At 40.0% G+C, this 26,044-nt stretch overlaps 1 pseudogene; it reads left to right on the forward strand.

The window, feature by feature from the left end:
* The window catches only part of LOC143528427 (eukaryotic initiation factor 4A-III-like), a 159,216-nt pseudogene extending 134,349 nt beyond the window's left edge, over window positions 1-24,867 (forward strand).
* The last annotated feature ends 1,177 nt before the right edge of the window (window positions 24,868-26,044 follow it).

Below are 26,044 nucleotides of genomic sequence, written 5' to 3' on the forward strand. Positions count from 1 at the left end.
TTTAGGGTTTGGCTAGGACCACTGTAAGAGACCAATCTCTGCACTAAAGAGTCACAAGCATGTTTTTACAATGACAATGATTGCCACCTTTCATGACACTTTTAAAGCCATCTGTGTTGAAAATCGTGGGCATGTCTCTAAGCAGCCATGTCTCAACACAGAGGATACTTCTCCAAAGCTCATCCATACCAGAGACATGAACTCTCTTCAGCAAGATCACAGCCTCCAACATCTTTCAAGCAATTCCATCACATAAAGCAAGCCGTTTGGGCTAGTGTAATTGTTTCTATCATTTAGTTTACCTTGCCTTGTGTCTGTTTATGTGACTGTACAGTCATTGTCACACCCACCATGTGTGTGTGTCGCCCTGTCATTTATGCCATTCATATATGTGTTTTATGTGTAAGTTGAATCACAGCAAACCTTCCTGCATATAGAGCATGTGTGCTACAATATTCCACACACCACTATTATGTCTGTCATCCTTTTAAGAACGCACTTGTCTACCAACTTTTACTCCAGTGCAAACCACAATATAGCAAATTGCACATGTTTAATCATTTATTAAGCTGATTAGTCTTTGCAATACATTATTCTTATCATTCTTCCGTCATGCAGCTAGGCTACTTCCGTTATGCTTTCCATTCCACAATCTATAGTCTTAAAGAATTCAAATTCCTGCCGCGCGACATTCAGAGTCGCCTGCTTCACAACTCGTCTACAAGCACAGAGGTGCTTGACTCTGGTAACGTTATTTACATGTGGCAAGGGCAGCATATTTCTCCAGCAACTTCTTTAGGGTTTGGCTAGGACCACTGTAAGAGACCATTCTCTGCACTAAAGAGTCACAAGCATGTTTCTACAATTACAATGATTGCCACCTTTCATGACACTTTTAAAGCCATCTGTGTTGAAAATCGTGGGCATGTCTCTAAGCAGCCATGTCTCAACACAGAGGATACTTCTCCAAAGCTCATCCATACCAGAGACATGAACTCTCTTCAGCAAGATCACAGCCTCCAACATCTTTCAAGCAATTCCATCACATAAAGCAAGCCGTTTGGGCTAGTGTAATTGTTTCTATCATTTAGTTTACCTTGCCTTGTGTCTGTTTATGTGACTGTACAGTCATTGTCACACCCACCATGTGTGTGTGTCGCCCTGTCATTTATGCCATTCATATATGTGTTTTATGTGTAAGTTGAATCACAGCAAACCTTCCTGCATATAGAGCATGTGTGCTACAATATTCCACACACCACTATTATGTCTGTCATCCTTTTAAGAACGCACTTGTCTACCAACTTTTACTCCAGTGCAAACCACAATAGAGCAAATTGCACATGTTTAATCATTTATTAAGCTGATTAGTCTTTGCAATACATTATTCTTATCATTCTTCCGTCATGCAGCTAGGCTACTTCCGTTATGCTTTCCATTCCACAATCTATAGTCTTAAAGAATTCAAATTCCTGCCGCGCGACATTCAGAGTTGCCTGCTTCACAACTCGTCTACAAGCACAGAGGTGCTTGACTCTGGTAACGTTATTTACATGTGGCAAGGGCAGCATATTTCTCCAGCAACTTTTTTAGGGTTTGGCTAGGACCACTGTAAGAGACCATTCTCTGCACTAAAGAGTCACAAGCATGTTTTTACAATGACAATGATTGCCACCTTTCATGACACTTTTAAAGCCATCTGTGTTGAAAATCGTGGGCATGTCTCTAAGCAGCCATGTCTCAACACAGAGGATACTTCTCCAAAGCTCATCCATACCAGAGACATGAACTCTCTTCAGCAAGATCACAGCCTCCAACATCTTTCAAGCAATTCCATCACATAAAGCAAGCCGTTTGGGCTAGTGTAATTGTTTCTATCATTTAGTTTACCTTGCCTTGTGTCTGTTTATGTGACTGTACAGTCATTGTCACACCCACCATGTGTGTGTGTCGCCCTGTCATTTATGCCATTCATATATGTGTTTTATGTGTAAGTTGAATCACAGCAAACCGTCCTGCATATAGAGCATGTGTGCTACAATATTCCACACACCACTATTATGTCTGTCATCCTTTTAAGAACGCACTTGTCTACCAACTTTTACTCCAGTGCAAACCACAATATAGCAAAATACACATGGCAAGCCATACATGACCCATGAGTAGTCCATATACTGTTCACTAATCATATTACTTATTACATTATATCCAGTCATCTTACAACAGTCCTCAGGACACGTATACTTCAAAAAAGATAATAATTATCATTGGTCATTCTACAAAAAGAAGAAAATGTGAAATGTATTCTCACTATACCTGTTTAGAACAGGTGGTAGACGTCAAAACTCATTACAAAGGCACAAACTTTATTAAAATGACAAACTTTAGAGGATAGAAAGTTACCACTATTTAATTTGTAAATGAACAAAAACGCACGAGTGGCGCTTTTGTTTGTATTTCTTTTGAATTTGTTGTGCCGTTGCCTTGGTAATATGCCTAAAGCCTAAGGGCACCGCCTCCTTTTGATTATTCTTTTTATAATCTACAAAATAAAACATTTCAGTCACATAAACACACATAGGGCAAGGTAAACTAAATGACACAAATAATTACACACATATTTAATCATTGTACATTATCATAACGAAATGCAGATCAATACCGAAGCCACGGGGGCTCATGGGTAAGTCGGGTAGTCCCCCATTCGACCGACGCAAATTACCCATAAAACCCGCCGCGGCTCCGGAATTGATATGTTTTACATTATAATTTATGTTGTACAATTATTATATACGTGTATAATCGTTTGTATCATTTAGTTTACTTTGCCTCATGTCTGTTTATGTGACTGTACAGTCGTTGTGACTCCCGCCATGTGTGTGTATCGCCAGGCACTTACCGCGCTTCAAATACCTTTTATGGCTAATTTAAATAAAGGCGGAGTTATCACGTTTTCACCGTGTGATCTGCTATTTTTCAGTCACTACAATCAAGTCCGCCTCCCTTTTCATTTGTAAATGAACTAAAACGCACGAGTGGCTCTTTTTGTTTGTATTTCTTTTCTATTTGTTGTGCCGTTGCCTTGGTAATATGCCTAAAGCCAAAGGGCACCACCTCCTTTTCATTATTCTTTTTATAATCTACAAAATAATACATTTCAGTCACATAAACACACATAGGGCAAGGTAAACTAAATGACACAAATAATTACACACATATTTAATCATTGTACATTATCATAACGAAATGCAGATCAATACCGAAGCCACGGGGGCTCATGGGTAAGTCGGGTAGTCCCCCATTCGACCGACGCAAATTACCCATAAAACCCGCCGCGGCTCCGGAATTGATATGTTTTACATTATATTTATGTTGTACAATTATTATATACGTGTATAATCGTTTGTATCATTTAGTTTACTATGCCTCGTGTCTGTTTATGTGACTGGACAGTCGTTGTGACTCCCGCCATCTGTGTGTGTCGCCAGGCAGTTACCGCCCTTCAAATATCTTTTATGGCTAATTTAAATAAAGGCGGAGTCATCACCTTTTCACCGTGTGTTCTGCTATTTTTCAGTCACTACAATCAAGTCCGCCTCCCTTTTCATTTGTAAATGAACTAAAACGCACGAGTGGCTCTTTTTGTTTGTATTTCTTTTCTATTTGTTGTGCCGTTGCCTTGGTAATATGCCTAAAGCCAAAGGGCACCACCTCCTTTTCATTATTCTTTTTATAATCTACAAAATAATACATTTCAGCCGCGGCTCCGGTATTGATGTCTTTTACATTATGGTTATATTCTACAATTATTAAATACGTGTATAATTGTTTCTATCATTTAGTTTACCTTGCCTTGTGTCTGTTTATGTGACTCTACAGTCATTGTCACACCCACCATGTGTGTGTGTGTGTGTGTGTGTGTGTGTGTGTGTGTGTGTGTGTGTGTGTGTGTGTGTCACCCTGTCATTTATGCCATTCATATATGTGTTTTATGTGTAAGTTGAATCACAGCAAACCTTCCTGCATATAGAGCATGTGTGCTACAATATTCCACACACCACTATTATGTCTGTCATCCTTTTAAGAACGCACTTGTCTACCAACTTTTACTCCAGTGCAAACCACAATAGAGCAAATTGCACATGTTTAATCATTTATTAAGCTGATTAGTCTTTGCAATACATTATTCTTATCATTCTTCCGTCATGCAGCTAGGCTACTTCCGTTATGCTTTCCATTCCACAATCTATAGTCTTAAAGAATTCAAATTCCTGCCGCGCGACATTCAGAGTCGCCTGCTTCACAACTCGTCTACAAGCACAGAGGTGCTTGACTCTGGTAACGTTAGTTACATGTGGCAAGGGCAGCATATTTCTCCAGCAACTTCTTTAGGGTTTGGCTAGGACCACTGTAAGAGACCATTCTCTGCACTAAAGAGTCACAAGCATGTTTTTACAATGACAATGATTGCCACCTTTCATGACACTTTTAAAGCCATCTGTGTTGAAAATCGTGGGCATGTCTCTAAGCAGCCATGTCTCAACACAGAGGATACTTCTCCAAAGCTCATCCATACCAGAGACATGAACTCTCTTCAGCAAGATCACAGCCTCCAACATCTTTCAAGCAATTCCATCACATAAAGCAAGCCGTTTGGGCTAGTGTAATTGTTTCTATCATTTAGTTTACCTTGCCTTGTGTCTGTTTATGTGACTGTACAGTCATTGTCACACCCACCATGTGTGTGTGTCGCCCTGTCATTTATGCCATTCATATATGTGTTTTATGTGTAAGTTGAATCACAGCAAACCTTCCTGCATATAGAGCATGTGTGCTACAATATTCCACACACCACTATTATGTCTGTCATCCTTTTAAGAACGCACTTGTCTACCAACTTTTACTCCAGTGCAAACCACAATATAGCAAATTGCACATGTTTAATCATTTATTAAGCTGATTAGTCTTTGCAATACATTATTCTTATCATTCTTCCGTCATGCAGCTAGGCTACTTCCGTTATGCTTTCCATTCCACAATCTATAGTCTTAAAGAATTCAAATTCCTGCCGCGCGACATTCAGAGTCGCCTGCTTCACAACTCGTCTACAAGCACAGAGGTGCTTGACTCTGGTAACGTTATTTACATGTGGCAAGGGCAGCATATTTCTCCAGCAACTTCTTTAGGGTTTGGCTAGGACCACTGTAAGAGACCATTCTCTGCACTAAAGAGTCACAAGCATGTTTCTACAATTACAATGATTGCCACCTTTCATGACACTTTTAAAGCCATCTGTGTTGAAAATCGTGGGCATGTCTCTAAGCAGCCATGTCTCAACACAGAGGATACTTCTCCAAAGCTCATCCATACCAGAGACATGAACTCTCTTCAGCAAGATCACAGCCTCCAACATCTTTCAAGCAATTCCATCACATAAAGCAAGCCGTTTGGGCTAGTGTAATTGTTTCTATCATTTAGTTTACCTTGCCTTGTGTCTGTTTATGTGACTGTACAGTCATTGTCACACCCACCATGTGTGTGTGTCGCCCTGTCATTTATGCCATTCATATATGTGTTTTATGTGTAAGTTGAATCACAGCAAACCTTCCTGCATATAGAGCATGTGTGCTACAATATTCCACACACCACTATTATGTCTGTCATCCTTTTAAGAACGCACTTGTCTACCAACTTTTACTCCAGTGCAAACCACAATAGAGCAAATTGCACATGTTTAATCATTTATTAAGCTGATTAGTCTTTGCAATACATTATTCTTATCATTCTTCCGTCATGCAGCTAGGCTACTTCCGTTATGCTTTCCATTCCACAATCTATAGTCTTAAAGAATTCAAATTCCTGCCGCGCGACATTCAGAGTTGCCTGCTTCACAACTCGTCTACAAGCACAGAGGTGCTTGACTCTGGTAACGTTATTTACATGTGGCAAGGGCAGCATATTTCTCCAGCAACTTTTTTAGGGTTTGGCTAGGACCACTGTAAGAGACCATTCTCTGCACTAAAGAGTCACAAGCATGTTTTTACAATGACAATGATTGCCACCTTTCATGACACTTTTAAAGCCATCTGTGTTGAAAATCGTGGGCATGTCTCTAAGCAGCCATGTCTCAACACAGAGGATACTTCTCCAAAGCTCATCCATACCAGAGACATGAACTCTCTTCAGCAAGATCACAGCCTCCAACATCTTTCAAGCAATTCCATCACATAAAGCAAGCCGTTTGGGCTAGTGTAATTGTTTCTATCATTTAGTTTACCTTGCCTTGTGTCTGTTTATGTGACTGTACAGTCATTGTCACACCCACCATGTGTGTGTGTCGCCCTGTCATTTATGCCATTCATATATGTGTTTTATGTGTAAGTTGAATCACAGCAAACCGTCCTGCATATAGAGCATGTGTGCTACAATATTCCACACACCACTATTATGTCTGTCATCCTTTTAAGAACGCACTTGTCTACCAACTTTTACTCCAGTGCAAACCACAATATAGCAAAATACACATGGCAAGCCATACATGACCCATGAGTAGTCCATATACTGTTCACTAATCATATTACTTATTACATTATATCCAGTCATCTTACAACAGTCCTCAGGACACGTATACTTCAAAAAAGATAATAATTATCATTGGTCATTCTACAAAAAGAAGAAAATGTGAAATGTATTCTCACTATACCTGTTTAGAACAGGTGGTAGACGTCAAAACTCATTACAAAGGCACAAACTTTATTAAAATGACAAACTTTAGAGGATAGAAAGTTACCACTATTTAATTTGTAAATGAACAAAAACGCACGAGTGGCGCTTTTGTTTGTATTTCTTTTGAATTTGTTGTGCCGTTGCCTTGGTAATATGCCTAAAGCCTAAGGGCACCGCCTCCTTTTGATTATTCTTTTTATAATCTACAAAATAAAACATTTCAGTCACATAAACACACATAGGGCAAGGTAAACTAAATGACACAAATAATTACACACATATTTAATCATTGTACATTATCATAACGAAATGCAGATCAATACCGAAGCCACGGGGGCTCATGGGTAAGTCGGGTAGTCCCCCATTCGACCGACGCAAATTACCCATAAAACCCGCCGCGGCTCCGGAATTGATATGTTTTACATTATAATTTATGTTGTACAATTATTATATACGTGTATAATCGTTTGTATCATTTAGTTTACTTTGCCTCATGTCTGTTTATGTGACTGTACAGTCGTTGTGACTCCCGCCATGTGTGTGTATCGCCAGGCACTTACCGCGCTTCAAATACCTTTTATGGCTAATTTAAATAAAGGCGGAGTTATCACGTTTTCACCGTGTGATCTGCTATTTTTCAGTCACTACAATCAAGTCCGCCTCCCTTTTCATTTGTAAATGAACTAAAACGCACGAGTGGCTCTTTTTGTTTGTATTTCTTTTCTATTTGTTGTGCCGTTGCCTTGGTAATATGCCTAAAGCCAAAGGGCACCACCTCCTTTTCATTATTCTTTTTATAATCTACAAAATAATACATTTCAGTCACATAAACACACATAGGGCAAGGTAAACTAAATGACACAAATAATTACACACATATTTAATCATTGTACATTATCATAACGAAATGCAGATCAATACCGAAGCCACGGGGGCTCATGGGTAAGTCGGGTAGTCCCCCATTCGACCGACGCAAATTACCCATAAAACCCGCCGCGGCTCCGGAATTGATATGTTTTACATTATATTTATGTTGTACAATTATTATATACGTGTATAATCGTTTGTATCATTTAGTTTACTATGCCTCGTGTCTGTTTATGTGACTGGACAGTCGTTGTGACTCCCGCCATCTGTGTGTGTCGCCAGGCAGTTACCGCCCTTCAAATATCTTTTATGGCTAATTTAAATAAAGGCGGAGTCATCACCTTTTCACCGTGTGTTCTGCTATTTTTCAGTCACTACAATCAAGTCCGCCTCCCTTTTCATTTGTAAATGAACTAAAACGCACGAGTGGCTCTTTTTGTTTGTATTTCTTTTCTATTTGTTGTGCCGTTGCCTTGGTAATATGCCTAAAGCCAAAGGGCACCACCTCCTTTTCATTATTCTTTTTATAATCTACAAAATTTACATTATGGTTATATTCTACAATTATTAAATACGTGTATAATTGTTTCTATCATTTAGTTTACCTTGCCTTGTGTCTGTTTATGTGACTCTACAGTCATTGTCACACCCACCATGTGTGTGTGTGTGTGTGTGTGTGTGTGTGTGTGTGTGTGTGTGTGTGTGTGTGTGTGTCACCCTGTCATTTATGCCATTCATATATGTGTTTTATGTGTAAGTTGAATCACAGCAAACCTTCCTGCATATAGAGCATGTGTGCTACAATATTCCACACACCACTATTATGTCTGTCATCCTTTTAAGAACGCACTTGTCTACCAACTTTTACTCCAGTGCAAACCACAATAGAGCAAATTGCACATGTTTAATCATTTATTAAGCTGATTAGTCTTTGCAATACATTATTCTTATCATTCTTCCGTCATGCAGCTAGGCTACTTCCGTTATGCTTTCCATTCCACAATCTATAGTCTTAAAGAATTCAAATTCCTGCCGCGCGACATTCAGAGTCGCCTGCTTCACAACTCGTCTACAAGCACAGAGGTGCTTGACTCTGGTAACGTTATTTACATGTGGCAAGGGCAGCATATTTCTCCAGCAACTTCTTTAGGGTTTGGCTAGGACCACTGTAAGAGACCATTCTCTGCACTAAAGAGTCACAAGCATGTTTCTACAATTACAATGATTGCCACCTTTCATGACACTTTTAAAGCCATCTGTGTTGAAAATCGTGGGCATGTCTCTAAGCAGCCATGTCTCAACACAGAGGATACTTCTCCAAAGCTCATCCATACCAGAGACATGAACTCTCTTCAGCAAGATCACAGCCTCCAACATCTTTCAAGCAATTCCATCACATAAAGCAAGCCGTTTGGGCTAGTGTAATTGTTTCTATCATTTAGTTTACCTTGCCTTGTGTCTGTTTATGTGACTGTACAGTCATTGTCACACCCACCATGTGTGTGTGTCGCCCTGTCATTTATGCCATTCATATATGTGTTTTATGTGTAAGTTGAATCACAGCAAACCTTCCTGCATATAGAGCATGTGTGCTACAATATTCCACACACCACTATTATGTCTGTCATCCTTTTAAGAACGCACTTGTCTACCAACTTTTACTCCAGTGCAAACCACAATAGAGCAAATTGCACATGTTTAATCATTTATTAAGCTGATTAGTCTTTGCAATACATTATTCTTATCATTCTTCCGTCATGCAGCTAGGCTACTTCCGTTATGCTTTCCATTCCACAATCTATAGTCTTAAAGAATTCAAATTCCTGCCGCGCGACATTCAGAGTTGCCTGCTTCACAACTCGTCTACAAGCACAGAGGTGCTTGACTCTGGTAACGTTATTTACATGTGGCAAGGGCAGCATATTTCTCCAGCAACTTTTTTAGGGTTTGGCTAGGACCACTGTAAGAGACCATTCTCTGCACTAAAGAGTCACAAGCATGTTTTTACAATGACAATGATTGCCACCTTTCATGACACTTTTAAAGCCATCTGTGTTGAAAATCGTGGGCATGTCTCTAAGCAGCCATGTCTCAACACAGAGGATACTTCTCCAAAGCTCATCCATACCAGAGACATGAACTCTCTTCAGCAAGATCACAGCCTCCAACATCTTTCAAGCAATTCCATCACATAAAGCAAGCCGTTTGGGCTAGTGTAATTGTTTCTATCATTTAGTTTACCTTGCCTTGTGTCTGTTTATGTGACTGTACAGTCATTGTCACACCCACCATGTGTGTGTGTCGCCCTGTCATTTATGCCATTCATATATGTGTTTTATGTGTAAGTTGAATCACAGCAAACCGTCCTGCATATAGAGCATGTGTGCTACAATATTCCACACACCACTATTATGTCTGTCATCCTTTTAAGAACGCACTTGTCTACCAACTTTTACTCCAGTGCAAACCACAATATAGCAAAATACACATGGCAAGCCATACATGACCCATGAGTAGTCCATATACTGTTCACTAATCATATTACTTATTACATTATATCCAGTCATCTTACAACAGTCCTCAGGACACGTATACTTCAAAAAAGATAATAATTATCATTGGTCATTCTACAAAAAGAAGAAAATGTGAAATGTATTCTCACTATACCTGTTTAGAACAGGTGGTAGACGTCAAAACTCATTACAAAGGCACAAACTTTATTAAAATGACAAACTTTAGAGGATAGAAAGTTACCACTATTTAATTTGTAAATGAACAAAAACGCACGAGTGGCGCTTTTGTTTGTATTTCTTTTGAATTTGTTGTGCCGTTGCCTTGGTAATATGCCTAAAGCCTAAGGGCACCGCCTCCTTTTGATTATTCTTTTTATAATCTACAAAATAAAACATTTCAGTCACATAAACACACATAGGGCAAGGTAAACTAAATGACACAAATAATTACACACATATTTAATCATTGTACATTATCATAACGAAATGCAGATCAATACCGAAGCCACGGGGGCTCATGGGTAAGTCGGGTAGTCCCCCATTCGACCGACGCAAATTACCCATAAAACCCGCCGCGGCTCCGGAATTGATATGTTTTACATTATAATTTATGTTGTACAATTATTATATACGTGTATAATCGTTTGTATCATTTAGTTTACTTTGCCTCATGTCTGTTTATGTGACTGTACAGTCGTTGTGACTCCCGCCATGTGTGTGTATCGCCAGGCACTTACCGCGCTTCAAATACCTTTTATGGCTAATTTAAATAAAGGCGGAGTTATCACGTTTTCACCGTGTGATCTGCTATTTTTCAGTCACTACAATCAAGTCCGCCTCCCTTTTCATTTGTAAATGAACTAAAACGCACGAGTGGCTCTTTTTGTTTGTATTTCTTTTCTATTTGTTGTGCCGTTGCCTTGGTAATATGCCTAAAGCCAAAGGGCACCACCTCCTTTTCATTATTCTTTTTATAATCTACAAAATAATACATTTCAGTCACATAAACACACATAGGGCAAGGTAAACTAAATGACACAAATAATTACACACATATTTAATCATTGTACATTATCATAACGAAATGCAGATCAATACCGAAGCCACGGGGGCTCATGGGTAAGTCGGGTAGTCCCCCATTCGACCGACGCAAATTACCCATAAAACCCGCCGCGGCTCCGGAATTGATATGTTTTACATTATATTTATGTTGTACAATTATTATATACGTGTATAATCGTTTGTATCATTTAGTTTACTATGCCTCGTGTCTGTTTATGTGACTGGACAGTCGTTGTGACTCCCGCCATCTGTGTGTGTCGCCAGGCAGTTACCGCCCTTCAAATATCTTTTATGGCTAATTTAAATAAAGGCGGAGTCATCACCTTTTCACCGTGTGTTCTGCTATTTTTCAGTCACTACAATCAAGTCCGCCTCCCTTTTCATTTGTAAATGAACTAAAACGCACGAGTGGCTCTTTTTGTTTGTATTTCTTTTCTATTTGTTGTGCCGTTGCCTTGGTAATATGCCTAAAGCCAAAGGGCACCACCTCCTTTTCATTATTCTTTTTATAATCTACAAAATTTACATTATGGTTATATTCTACAATTATTAAATACGTGTATAATTGTTTCTATCATTTAGTTTACCTTGCCTTGTGTCTGTTTATGTGACTCTACAGTCATTGTCACACCCACCATGTGTGTGTGTGTGTGTGTGTGTGTGTGTGTGTGTGTGTGTGTGTGTGTGTGTGTCACCCTGTCATTTATGCCATTCATATATGTGTTTTATGTGTAAGTTGAATCACAGCAAACCTTCCTGCATATAGAGCATGTGTGCTACAATATTCCACACACCACTATTATGTCTGTCATCCTTTTAAGAACGCACTTGTCTACCAACTTTTACTCCAGTGCAAACCACAATAGAGCAAATTGCACATGTTTAATCATTTATTAAGCTGATTAGTCTTTGCAATACATTATTCTTATCATTCTTCCGTCATGCAGCTAGGCTACTTCCGTTATGCTTTCCATTCCACAATCTATAGTCTTAAAGAATTCAAATTCCTGCCGCGCGACATTCAGAGTCGCCTGCTTCACAACTCGTCTACAAGCACAGAGGTGCTTGACTCTGGTAACGTTATTTACATGTGGCAAGGGCAGCATATTTCTCCAGCAACTTCTTTAGGGTTTGGCTAGGACCACTGTAAGAGACCATTCTCTGCACTAAAGAGTCACAAGCATGTTTCTACAATTACAATGATTGCCACCTTTCATGACACTTTTAAAGCCATCTGTGTTGAAAATCGTGGGCATGTCTCTAAGCAGCCATGTCTCAACACAGAGGATACTTCTCCAAAGCTCATCCATACCAGAGACATGAACTCTCTTCAGCAAGATCACAGCCTCCAACATCTTTCAAGCAATTCCATCACATAAAGCAAGCCGTTTGGGCTAGTGTAATTGTTTCTATCATTTAGTTTACCTTGCCTTGTGTCTGTTTATGTGACTGTACAGTCATTGTCACACCCACCATGTGTGTGTGTCGCCCTGTCATTTATGCCATTCATATATGTGTTTTATGTGTAAGTTGAATCACAGCAAACCTTCCTGCATATAGAGCATGTGTGCTACAATATTCCACACACCACTATTATGTCTGTCATCCTTTTAAGAACGCACTTGTCTACCAACTTTTACTCCAGTGCAAACCACAATATAGCAAATTGCACATGTTTAATCATTTATTAAGCTGATTAGTCTTTGCAATACATTATTCTTATCATTCTTCCGTCATGCAGCTAGGCTACTTCCGTTATGCTTTCCATTCCACAATCTATAGTCTTAAAGAATTCAAATTCCTGCCGCGCGACATTCAGAGTCGCCTGCTTCACAACTCGTCTACAAGCACAGAGGTGCTTGACTCTGGTAACGTTATTTACATGTGGCAAGGGCAGCATATTTCTCCAGCAACTTCTTTAGGGTTTGGCTAGGACCACTGTAAGAGACCATTCTCTGCACTAAAGAGTCACAAGCATGTTTTTACAATGACAATGATTGCCACCTTTCATGACACTTTTAAAGCCATCTGTGTTGAAAATCGTGGGCATGTCTCTAAGCAGCCATGTCTCAACACAGAGGATACTTCTCCAAAGCTCATCCATACCAGAGACATGAACTCTCTTCAGCAAGATCACAGCCTCCAACATCTTTCAAGCAATTCCATCACATAAAGCAAGCCGTTTGGGCTAGTGTAATTGTTTCTATCATTTAGTTTACCTTGCCTTGTGTCTGTTTATGTGACTGTACAGTCATTGTCACACCCACCATGTGTGTGTGTCGCCCTGTCATTTATGCCATTCATATATGTGTTTTATGTGTAAGTTGAATCACAGCAAACCTTCCTGCATATAGAGCATGTGTGCTACAATATTCCACACACCACTATTATGTCTGTCATCCTTTTAAGAACGCACTTGTCTACCAACTTTTACTCCAGTGCAAACCACAATATAGCAAATTGCACATGTTTAATCATTTATTAAGCTGATTAGTCTTTGCAATACATTATTCTTATCATTCTTCCGTCATGCAGCTAGGCTACTTCCGTTATGCTTTCCATTCCACAATCTATAGTCTTAAAGAATTCAAATTCCTGCCGCGCGACATTCAGAGTCGCCTGCTTCACAACTCGTCTACAAGCACAGAGGTGCTTGACTCTGGTAACGTTATTTACATGTGGCAAGGGCAGCATATTTCTCCAGCAACTTCTTTAGGGTTTGGCTAGGACCACTGTAAGAGACCATTCTCTGCACTAAAGAGTCACAAGCATGTTTCTACAATTACAATGATTGCCACCTTTCATGACACTTTTAAAGCCATCTGTGTTGAAAATCGTGGGCATGTCTCTAAGCAGCCATGTCTCAACACAGAGGATACTTCTCCAAAACTCATCCATACCAGAGACATGAACTCTCTTCAGCAAGATCACAGCCTCCAACATCTTTCAAGCAATTCCATCACATAAAGCAAGCCGTTTGGGCTAGTGTAATTGTTTCTATCATTTAGTTTACCTTGCCTTGTGTCTGTTTATGTGACTGTACAGTCATTGTCACACCCACCATGTGTGTGTGTCGCCCTGTCATTTATGCCATTCATATATGTGTTTTATGTGTAAGTTGAATCACAGCAAACCTTCCTGCATATAGAGCATGTGTGCTACAATATTCCACACACCACTATTATGTCTGTCATCCTTTTAAGAACGCACTTGTCTACCAACTTTTACTCCAGTGCAAACCACAATATAGCAAATTGCACATGTTTAATCATTTATTAAGCTGATTAGTCTTTGCAATACATTATTCTTATCATTCTTCCGTCATGCAGCTAGGCTACTTCCGTTATGCTTTCCATTCCACAATCTATAGTCTTAAAGAATTCAAATTCCTGCCGCGCGACATTCAGAGTCGCCTGCTTCACAACTCGTCTACAAGCACAGAGGTGCTTGACTCTGGTAACGTTATTTACATGTGGCAAGGGCAGCATATTTCTCCAGCAACTTCTTTAGGGTTTGGCTAGGACCACTGTAAGAGACCATTCTCTGCACTAAAGAGTCACAAGCATGTTTTTACAATGACAATGATAGCCACCTTTCATGACACTTTTAAAGCCATCTGTGTTGAAAATCGTGGGCATGTCTCTAAGCAGCCATGTCTCAACACAGAGGATACTTCTCCAAAGCTCATCCATACCAGAGACATGAACTCTCTTCAGCAAGATCACAGCCTCCAACATCTTTCAAGCAATTCCATCACATAAAGCAAGCCGTTTGGGCTAGTGTAATTGTTTCTATCATTTAGTTTACCTTGCCTTGTGTCTGTTTATGTGACTGTACAGTCATTGTCACACCCACCATGTGTGTGTGTCGCCCTGTCATTTATGCCATTCATATATGTGTTTTATGTGTAAGTTGAATCACAGCAAACCTTCCTGCATATAGAGCATGTGTGCTACAATATTCCACACACCACTATTATGTCTGTCATCCTTTTAAGAACGCACTTGTCTACCAACTTTTACTCCAGTGCAAACCACAATATAGCAAATTGCACATGTTTAATCATTTATTAAGCTGATTAGTCTTTGCAATACATTATTCTTATCATTCTTCCGTCATGCAGCTAGGCTACTTCCGTTATGCTTTCCATTCCACAATCTATAGTCTTAAAGAATTCAAATTCCTGCCGCGCGACATTCAGAGTCGCCTGCTTCACAACTCGTCTACAAGCACAGAGGTGCTTGACTCTGGTAACGTTATTTACATGTGGCAAGGGCAGCATATTTCTCCAGCAACTTCTTTAGGGTTTGGCTAGGACCACTGTAAGAGACCATTCTCTGCACTAAAGAGTCACAAGCATGTTTTTACAATGACAATGATTGCCACCTTTCATGACACTTTTAAAGCCATCTGTGTTGAAAATCGTGGGCATGTCTCTAAGCAGCCATGTCTCAACACAGAGGATACTTCTCCAAAGCTCATCCATACCAGAGACATGAACTCTCTTCAGCAAGATCACAGCCTCCAACATCTTTCAAGCAATTCCATCACATAAAGCAAGCCGTTTGGGCTAGTGTAATTGTTTCTATCATTTAGTTTACCTTGCCTTGTGTCTGTTTATGTGACTGTACAGTCATTGTCACACCCACCATGTGTGTGTGTCGCCCTGTCATTTATGCCATTCATATATGTGTTTTATGTGTAAGTTGAATCACAGCAAACCTTCCTGCATATAGAGCATGTGTGCTACAATATTCCACACACCACTATTATGTCTGTCATCCTTTTAAGAACGCACTTGTCTACCAACTTTTACTCCAGTGCAAACCACAATATAGCAAATTGCACATGTTTAATCATTTATTAAGCTGATTAGTCTTTGCAATACATTATTCTTATCATTCTTCCGTCATGCAGCTAGGCTACTTCCGTTATGCTTTCCATTCCACAATCTATAGTCTTAAAGAATTCAAATTCCTGCCGCGCGACATTCAGAGTCGCCTGCTTCACAACTCGTCTACAAGCACAGAGGTGCTTGACTCTGGTAACGTTATTTACATGTGGCAAGGGCAGCATATTTCTCCAGCAACTTCTTTAGGGTTTGGCTAGGACCACTGTAAGAGACCATTCTCTGCACTAAAGAGTCACAAGCATGTTTCTACAATTACAATGATTGCCACCTTTCATGACACTTTTAAAGCCATCTGTGTTGAAAATCGTGGGCATGTCTCTAAGCAGCCATGTCTCAACACAGAGGATACTTCTCCAAAACTCATCCATACCAGAGACATGAACTCTCTTCAGCAAGATCACAGCCTCCAACATCTTTCAAGCAATTCCATCACATAAAGCAAGCCGTTTGGGCTAGTGTAATTGTTTCTATCATTTAGTTTACCTTGCCTTGTGTCTGTTTATGTGACTGTACAGTCATTGTCACACCCACCATGTGTGTGTGTCGCCCTGTCATTTATGCCATTCATATATGTGTTTTATGTGTAAGTTGAATCACAGCAAACCTTCCTGCATATAGAGCATGTGTGCTACAATATTCCACACACCACTATTATGTCTGTCATCCTTTTAAGAACGCACTTGTCTACCAACTTTTACTCCAGTGCAAACCACAATATAGCAAATTGCACATGTTTAATCATTTATTAAGCTGATTAGTCTTTGCAATACATTATTCTTATCATTCTTCCGTCATGCAGCTAGGCTACTTCCGTTATGCTTTCCATTCCACAATCTATAGTCTTAAAGAATTCAAATTCCTGCCGCGCGACATTCAGAGTCGCCTGCTTCACAACTCGTCTACAAGCACAGAGGTGCTTGACTCTGGTAACGTTATTTACATGTGGCAAGGGCAGCATATTTCTCCAGCAACTTCTTTAGGGTTTGGCTAGGACCACTGTAAGAGACCATTCTCTGCACTAAAGAGTCACAAGCATGTTTTTACAATGACAATGATAGCCACCTTTCATGACACTTTTAAAGCCATCTGTGTTGAAAATCGTGGGCATGTCTCTAAGCAGCCATGTCTCAACACAGAGGATACTTCTCCAAAGCTCATCCATACCAGAGACATGAACTCTCTTCAGCAAGATCACAGCCTCCATCTTTCAAGCAATTCCATCACATAAAGCAAGCCGTTTGGGCTAGTGTAATTGTTTCTATCATTTAGTTTACCTTGCCTTGTGTCTGTTTATGTGACTGTACAGTCATTGTCACACCCACCATGTGTGTGTGTCGCCCTGTCATTTATGCCATTCATATATGTGTTTTATGTGTAAGTTGAATCACAGCAAACCTTCCTGCATATAGAGCATGTGTGCTACAATATTCCACACACCACTATTATGTCTGTCATCCTTTTAAGAACGCACTTGTCTACCAACTTTTACTCCAGTGCAAACCACAATATAGCAAATTGCACATGTTTAATCATTTATTAAGCTGATTAGTCTTTGCAATACATTATTCTTATCATTCTTCCGTCATGCAGCTAGGCTACTTCCGTTATGCTTTCCATTCCACAATCTATAGTCTTAAAGAATTCAAATTCCTGCCGCGCGACATTCAGAGTCGCCTGCTTCACAACTCGTCTACAAGCACAGAGGTGCTTGACTCTGGTAACGTTATTTACATGTGGCAAGGGCAGCATATTTCTCCAGCAACTTCTTTAGGGTTTGGCTAGGACCACTGTAAGAGACCATTCTCTGCACTAAAGAGTCACAAGCATGTTTTTACAATGACAATGATAGCCACCTTTCATGACACTTTTAAAGCCATCTGTGTTGAAAATCGTGGGCATGTCTCTAAGCAGCCATGTCTCAACACAGAGGATACTTCTCCAAAGCTCATCCATACCAGAGACATGAACTCTCTTCAGCAAGATCACAGCCTCCAACATCTTTCAAGCAATTCCATCACATAAAGCAAGCCGTTTGGGCTAGTGTAGTTGTTTCTATCATTTAGTTTACCTTGCCTTGTGTCTGTTTATGTGACTGTACAGTCATTGTCACACCCACCATGTGTGTGTGTCGCCCTGTCATTTATGCCATTCATATATGTGTTTTATGTGTAAGTTGAATCACAGCAAACCTTCCTGCATATAGAGCATGTGTGCTACAATATTCCACACACCACTATTATGTCTGTCATCCTTTTAAGAACGCACTTGTCTACCAACTTTTACTCCAGTGCAAACCACAATATAGCAAATTGCACATGTTTAATCATTTATTAAGCTGATTAGTCTTTGCAATACATTATTCTTATCATTCTTCCGTCATGCAGCTAGGCTACTTCCGTTATGCTTTCCATTCCACAATCTATAGTCTTAAAGAATTCAAATTCCTGCCGCGCGACATTCAGAGTCGCCTGCTTCACAACTCGTCTACAAGCACAGAGGTGCTTGACTCTGGTAACGTTATTTACATGTGGCAAGGGCAGCATATTTCTCCAGCAACTTCTTTAGGGTTTGGCTAGGACCACTGTAAGAGACCATTCTCTGCACTAAAGAGTCACAAGCATGTTTTTACAATGACAATGATAGCCACCTTTCATGACACTTTTAAAGCCATCTGTGTTGAAAATCGTGGGCATGTCTCTAAGCAGCCATGTCTCAACACAGAGGATACTTCTCCAAAGCTCATCCATACCAGAGACATGAACTCTCTTCAGCAAGATCACAGCCTCCAACATCTTTCAAGCAATTCCATCACATAAAGCAAGCCGTTTGGGCTAGTGTAATTGTTTCTATCATTTAGTTTACCTTGCCTTGTGTCTGTTTATGTGACTGTACAGTCATTGTCACACCCACCATGTGTGTGTCGCCCTGTCATTTATGCCATTCATATATGTGTTTTATGTGTAAGTTGAATCACAGCAAACCTTCCTGCATATAGAGCATGTGTGCTACAATATTCCACACACCACTATTATGTCTGTCATCCTTTTAAGAACGCACTTGTCTACCAACTTTTACTCCAGTGCAAACCACAATATAGCAAATTGCACATGTTTAATCATTTATTAAGCTGATTAGTCTTTGCATTACATTATTCTTATCATTCTTCCGTCATGCAGCTAGGCTACTTCCGTTATGCTTTCCATTCCACAATCTATAGTCTTAAAGAATTCAAATTCCTGCCGCGCGACATTCAGAGTCGCCTGCTTCACAACTCGTCTACAAGCACAGAGGTGCTTGACTCTGGTAACGTTATTTACATGTGGCAAGGGCAGCATATTTCTCCAGCAACTTCTTTAGGGTTTGGCTAGGACCACTGTAAGAGACCATTCTCTGCACTAAAGAGTCACAAGCATGTTTCTACAATTACAATGATTGCCACCTTTCATGACACTTTTAAAGCCATCTGTGTTGAAAATCGTGGGCATGTCTCTAAGCAGCCATGTCTCAACACAGAGGATACTTCTCCAAAACTCATCCATACCAGAGACATGAACTCTCTTCAGCAAGATCACAGCCTCCAACATCTTTCAAGCAATTCCATCACATAAAGCAAGCCGTTTGGGCTAGTGTAATTGTTTCTATCATTTAGTTTACCTTGCCTTGTGTCTGTTTATGTGACTGTACAGTCATTGTCACACCCACCATGTGTGTGTGTCGCCCTGTCATTTATGCCATTCATATATGTGTTTTATGTGTAAGTTGAATCACAGCAAACCTTCCTGCATATAGAGCATGTGTGCTACAATATTCCACACACCACTATTATGTCTGTCATCCTTTTAAGAACGCACTTGTCTACCAACTTTTACTCCAGTGCAAACCACAATATAGCAAATTGCACATGTTTAATCATTTATTAAGCTGATTAGTCTTGGCAATACATTATTCTTATCATTCTTCCGTCATGCAGCTAGGCTACTTCCGTTATGCTTTCCATTCCACAATCTATAGTCTTAAAGAATTCAAATTCCTGCCGCGCGACATTCAGAGTCGCCTGCTTCACAACTCGTCTACAAGCACAGAGGTGCTTGACTCTGGTAACGTTATTTACATGTGGCAAGGGCAGCATATTTCTCCAGCAACTTCTTTAGGGTTTGGCTAGGACCACTGTAAGAGACCATTCTCTGCACTAAAGAGTCACAAGCATGTTTTTACAATGACAATGATAGCCACCTTTCATGACACTTTTAAAGCCATCTGTGTTGAAAATCGTGGGCATGTCTCTAAGCAGCCATGTCTCAACACAGAGGATACTTCTCCAAAGCTCATCCATACCAGAGACATGAACTCTCTTCAGCAAGATCACAGCCTCCAACATCTTTCAAGCAATTCCATCACATAAAGCAAGCCGTTTGGGCTAGTGTAATTGTTTCTATCATTTAGTTTACCTTGCCTTGTGTCTGTTTATGTGACTGTACAGTCATTGTCACACCCACCATGTGTGTGTGTCGCCCTGTCATTTATGCCATTCATATATGTGTTTTATGTGTAAGTTGAATCACAGCAAACCTTCCTGCATATAGAGCATGTGTGCTACAATATTCCACACACCACTATTATGTCTGTCATCCTTTTAAGAACGCACTTGTCTACCAACTTTTACTCCAGTGCAAACCACAATATAGCAAATTGCACATGTTTAATCATTTATTAAGCTGATTAGTCTTTGCATTACATTATTCTTATCATTCTTCCGTCATGCAGCTAGGCTACTTCCGTTATGCTTTCCATTCCACAATCTATAGTCTTAAAGAATTCAAATTCCTGCCGCGCGACATTCAGAGTCGCCTGCTTCACAACTCGTCTACAAGCACAGAGGTGCTTGACTCTGGTAACGTTATTTACATGTGGCAAGGGCAGCATATTTCTCCAGCAACTTCTTTAGGGTTTGGCTAGGACCACTGTAAGAGACCATTCTCTGCACTAAAGAGTCACAAGCATGTTTCTACAATTACAATGATTGCCACCTTTCATGACACTTTTAAAGCCATCTGTGTTGAAAATCGTGGGCATGTCTCTAAGCAGCCATGTCTCAACACAGAGGATACTTCTCCAAAACTCATCCATACCAGAGACATGAACTCTCTTCAGCAAGATCACAGCCTCCAACATCTTTCAAGCAATTCCATCACATAAAGCAAGCCGTTTGGGCTAGTGTAATTGTTTCTATCATTTAGTTTACCTTGCCTTGTGTCTGTTTATGTGACTGTACAGTCATTGTCACACCCACCATGTGTGTGTGTCGCCCTGTCATTTATGCCATTCATATATGTGTTTTATGTGTAAGTTGAATCACAGCAAACCTTCCTGCATATAGAGCATGTGTGCTACAATATTCCACACACCACTATTATGTCTGTCATCCTTTTAAGAACGCACTTGTCTACCAACTTTTACTCCAGTGCAAACCACAATATAGCAAATTGCACATGTTTAATCATTTATTAAGCTGATTAGTCTTGGCAATACATTATTCTTATCATTCTTCCGTCATGCAGCTAGGCTACTTCCGTTATGCTTTCCATTCCACAATCTATAGTCTTAAAGAATTCAAATTCCTGCCGCGCGACATTCAGAGTCGCCTGCTTCACAACTCGTCTACAAGCACAGAGGTGCTTGACTCTGGTAACGTTATTTACATGTGGCAAGGGCAGCATATTTCTCCAGCAACTTCTTTAGGGTTTGGCTAGGACCACTGTAAGAGACCATTCTCTGCACTAAAGAGTCACAAGCATGTTTTTACAATGACAATGATAGCCACCTTTCATGACACTTTTAAAGCCATCTGTGTTGAAAATCGTGGGCATGTCTCTAAGCAGCCATGTCTCAACACAGAGGATACTTCTCCAAAGCTCATCCATACCAGAGACATGAACTCTCTTCAGCAAGATCACAGCCTCCAACATCTTTCAAGCAATTCCATCACATAAACCAAGCCGTTTGGGCTAGTGTAATTGTTTGTATCATTTAGTTTACCTTGCCTTGTGTCTGTTTATGTGACTGTACAGTCATTGTCACACCCACCATGTGTGTGTGTCGCCCTGTCATTTATGCCATTCATATATGTGTTTTATGTGTAAATTGAATCACAGCAAACGTTCCTGCATATAGAGCATGTGTGCTGCAATATTCCACACACCACAATTATGTCTGTCATCCTTTTAAGAACGCACTTGTCTATACCAACTTTTACTCCAGTGCAAACCACAATATAGCAAAATACACGTGGCAAGCCATACATGACCCATGAGTAGTCCATATACTGTTCACTAATCATATTACTTATTACATTATATCCAGTCATCTTACAACAGTCCTCAGGACACGTATACTTCAAAAAAGATAATAATTATCATTGGTCATTCTACAAAAAGAAGAAAATGTGAAATGTATTCTCACTATACCTGTTTAGAACAGGTGGTAGACGTCAAAACTCATTACAAAGGCACAAACTTTATTAAAATGACAAACTTTAGAGGATAGAAAGTTACCACTATTTAATTTGTAAATGAACAAAAACGCACGAGTGGCGCTTTTGTTTGTATTTCTTTTGAATTTGTTGTGCCGTTGCCTTGGTAATATGCCTAAAGCCTAAGGGCACCGCCTCCTTTTGATTATTCTTTTTATAATCTACAAAATAAAACATTTCAGTCACATAAACACACATAGGGCAAGGTAAACTAAATGACACAAATAATTACACACATATTTAATCATTGTACATTATCATAACGAAATGCAGATCAATACCGAAGCCACGGGGGCTCATGGGTAAGTCGGGTAGTCCCCCATTCGACCGACGCAAATTACCCATAAAACCCGCCGCGGCTCCGGAATTGATATGTTTTACATTATAATTTATGTTGTACAATTATTATATACGTGTATAATCGTTTGTATCATTTAGTTTACTTTGCCTCATGTCTGTTTATGTGACTGTACAGTCATTGTCACACCCACCATGTGTGTGTGTCGCCCTGTCATTTATGCCATTCATATATGTGTTTTATGTGTAAGTTGAATCACAGCAAACATTCCTGCATATAGAGCATGTGTGCTACAATATTCCACACACCACTATTATGTCTGTCATCCTTTTAAGAACGCACTTGTCTACCAACTTTTACTCCAGTGCAAACCACAATATAGCAAATTGCACATGTTTAATCATTTATTAAGCTGATTAGTCTTTGCAATACATTATTCTTATCATTCTTCCGTCATGCAGCTAGGCTACTTCCGTTATGCTTTCCATTCCACAATCTATAGTCTTAAAGAATTCAAATTCCTGCCGCGCGACATTCAGAGTCGCCTGCTTCACAACTCGTCTACAAGCACAGAGGTGCTTGACTCTGGTAACGTTATTTACATGTGGCAAGGGCAGCATATTTCTCCAGCAACTTCTTTAGGGTTTGGCTAGGACCACTGTAAGAGACCATTCTCTGCACTAAAGAGTCACAAGCATGTTTTTACAATGACAATGATAGCCACCTTTCATGACACTTTTAAAGCCATCTGTGTTGAAAATCGTGGGCATGTCTCTAAGCAGCCATGTCTCAACACAGAGGATACTTCTCCAAAGCTCATCCATACCAGAGACATGAACTCTCTTCAGCAAGATCACAGCCTCCATCTTTCAAGCAATTCCATCACATAAAGCAAGCCGTTTGGGCTAGTGTAATTGTTTCTATCATTTAGTTTACCTTGCCTTGTGTCTGTTTATGTGACTGTACAGTCATTGTCACACCCACCATGTGTGTGTGTCGCCCTGTCATTTATGCCATTTATATATGTGTTTATCTTAATAGAAAAACATAAAAACAATTCAGGACTCCTTTTTAAAACTGTTTCCAGCCTTACGAGGAGTCATGAACAAAACAATTCTCTTATTCCACTAGAGTGTAGCAGTAACAATTTTATGAAATTTTTTAATGATAAGATTGATAAAATTAGGGAAAACATTAGTAGTGCTATCTCAGAGCCTGTCAACATGCCAATGCACCTTGACAGCTGTCTGGTCAGCTCTGATGCCCTGTTAGAGTCCTTCTCCCCAATTGGTCGTGAGGAGCTTATTTCACTGGTGAAATCTGCTAAACCCTCCACATGCATACTAGATGCCGTACCAACCCATCTACTTAAAGAATTACTGCACAGCAATGTAGAACCGTTGCTTACTATAATAAATTATTCTCTGAGCCTGGGCTACGTTCCCAGTTCATTTAAACTTGCAGTCATCAAGCCGCTAATTAAAAAACCTGGTCTTAACCCCCAAGAACTGTCCAACTATAGGCCAATTTCTAATCTGTCATTCATATCCAAAATTTTAGAGAAAGTAGTTTCTTCACAACTCTCTTCCTTCTTACAGACAGAACATGTCTTAGAGTTATTTCAGTCTGGATTTAGAGCTCATCACAGCACTGAAACAGCACTAACTAAAGTACTGAATGATCTCTTAATATCCTCTGATAAAGGACACATTTCGTTTCTCATACTGCTAGACCTCAGTGCTGCTTTTGACACCATTGATCATAATATTCTACTTAATAGACTGGAGACACTCGTTGGCATAAGAGGTCAAGCACTCTCCTGGTTCAGGTCCTACCTGACAGATCGTTACCAATTTGTGCTAGTAAATAACGAATGCTCTGAGTGTACAAAAGGCCGGGACTCTTATTGTAGGATTTCTTGATGTTGCGTATTGTTTCCTGTTTCATCAGCCTGTATTAGAAAACGAAGCGCTCTTTTCGTTGGGCACGCTCAGAGTTCAATTCTGAATCTTTCCTTTAAGCGAAGTTCATTTTAGTTATTTAGTTAATGGTGGTGGCATTTCTTCACAGTCAATGATGAGAAGTAAGTCATGCTGTTGTTTCGTGGGTATCTGTTTCGTTTACTTAAATCGCCTGTAAATCCGTATGTATGCTAAGCTAGTTAGCATATTGTTCGGATGTATTGTGTAGTCTATGTTTCCCTAACGTGCCTACAATGTTCTAAGTACAATGTCTATATATTTCTGAGTGGCCTGTTATTAGTGTATTATCTCATACCGCACTATCTGCCTCGATGCTGTATGAGAATACTTCGAGTGAAGTTTTCATTTGTCCTCGCGAGATAGACGTTGCATTTGCACTACCTATTTTGGCCTCTAGATGGCTCCTGAGACTGTAAAATGCCTGTTTCGTGACTGAGCTGTATTTATTACTATTAGAAATCGCCAGTGATTTATATTTATATTGGTAGTGTAATACAGGCACTTCACTGTTGACGTAATTACAGATCGTTATTTGTATTATATAGTGCCTTATTTCTTATTTCTATTTCTTGTTTCCTTTACCCTCTCAGACTGTGTGTGTGTGTGAAATGTCAACTCATCTCGCTTTACTGTGAATGTGAATTCACAACGTCAGTCTATGGGTACAAAGCTGTGGATATGAATCAGTGTGGATGTTAATGCTACCGGTTTCAATATTGAGTCAGAATACAATTCATTAACCAAGTCCATCGTCTCCTCATCATTCCTCTACCTGGCATTCTGACCGATGCCCCATGTTGGATGACGCCTAACACCTAAACGAACTAGCTATCATTATATCTCCCCAACATTGGTCCTTCGAGCCGGATAGGCGTATTCAAGATGGAGTTCGGTGAAGAGACCATGCCTGTCGTGCGTCCTAAACGGCAAATACGTCAACCTCCCTGGCTTGATGACTATGAAGTGGACCGTTACATGGGCTCATCACCTCCCGCAACAGGGATGCATTCAGGTCATTCAAGTCCCCTAACCTCACAGACTCGTCCTGGTAGCCGCCAAAGTGATGCTGCTCACAGTGAGATCCCTCAGCTAGCCATCAGCTGCTTCCAGAGGAGGGATCTGACCAGCGATGACCTCCTACCTGAATACCATCAC

The sequence above is a fragment of the Brachyhypopomus gauderio genome, chromosome 12, assembly GCF_052324685.1.
Source record: "Brachyhypopomus gauderio isolate BG-103 chromosome 12, BGAUD_0.2, whole genome shotgun sequence".
Lineage (NCBI taxonomy): Eukaryota > Metazoa > Chordata > Actinopteri > Gymnotiformes > Hypopomidae > Brachyhypopomus > Brachyhypopomus gauderio.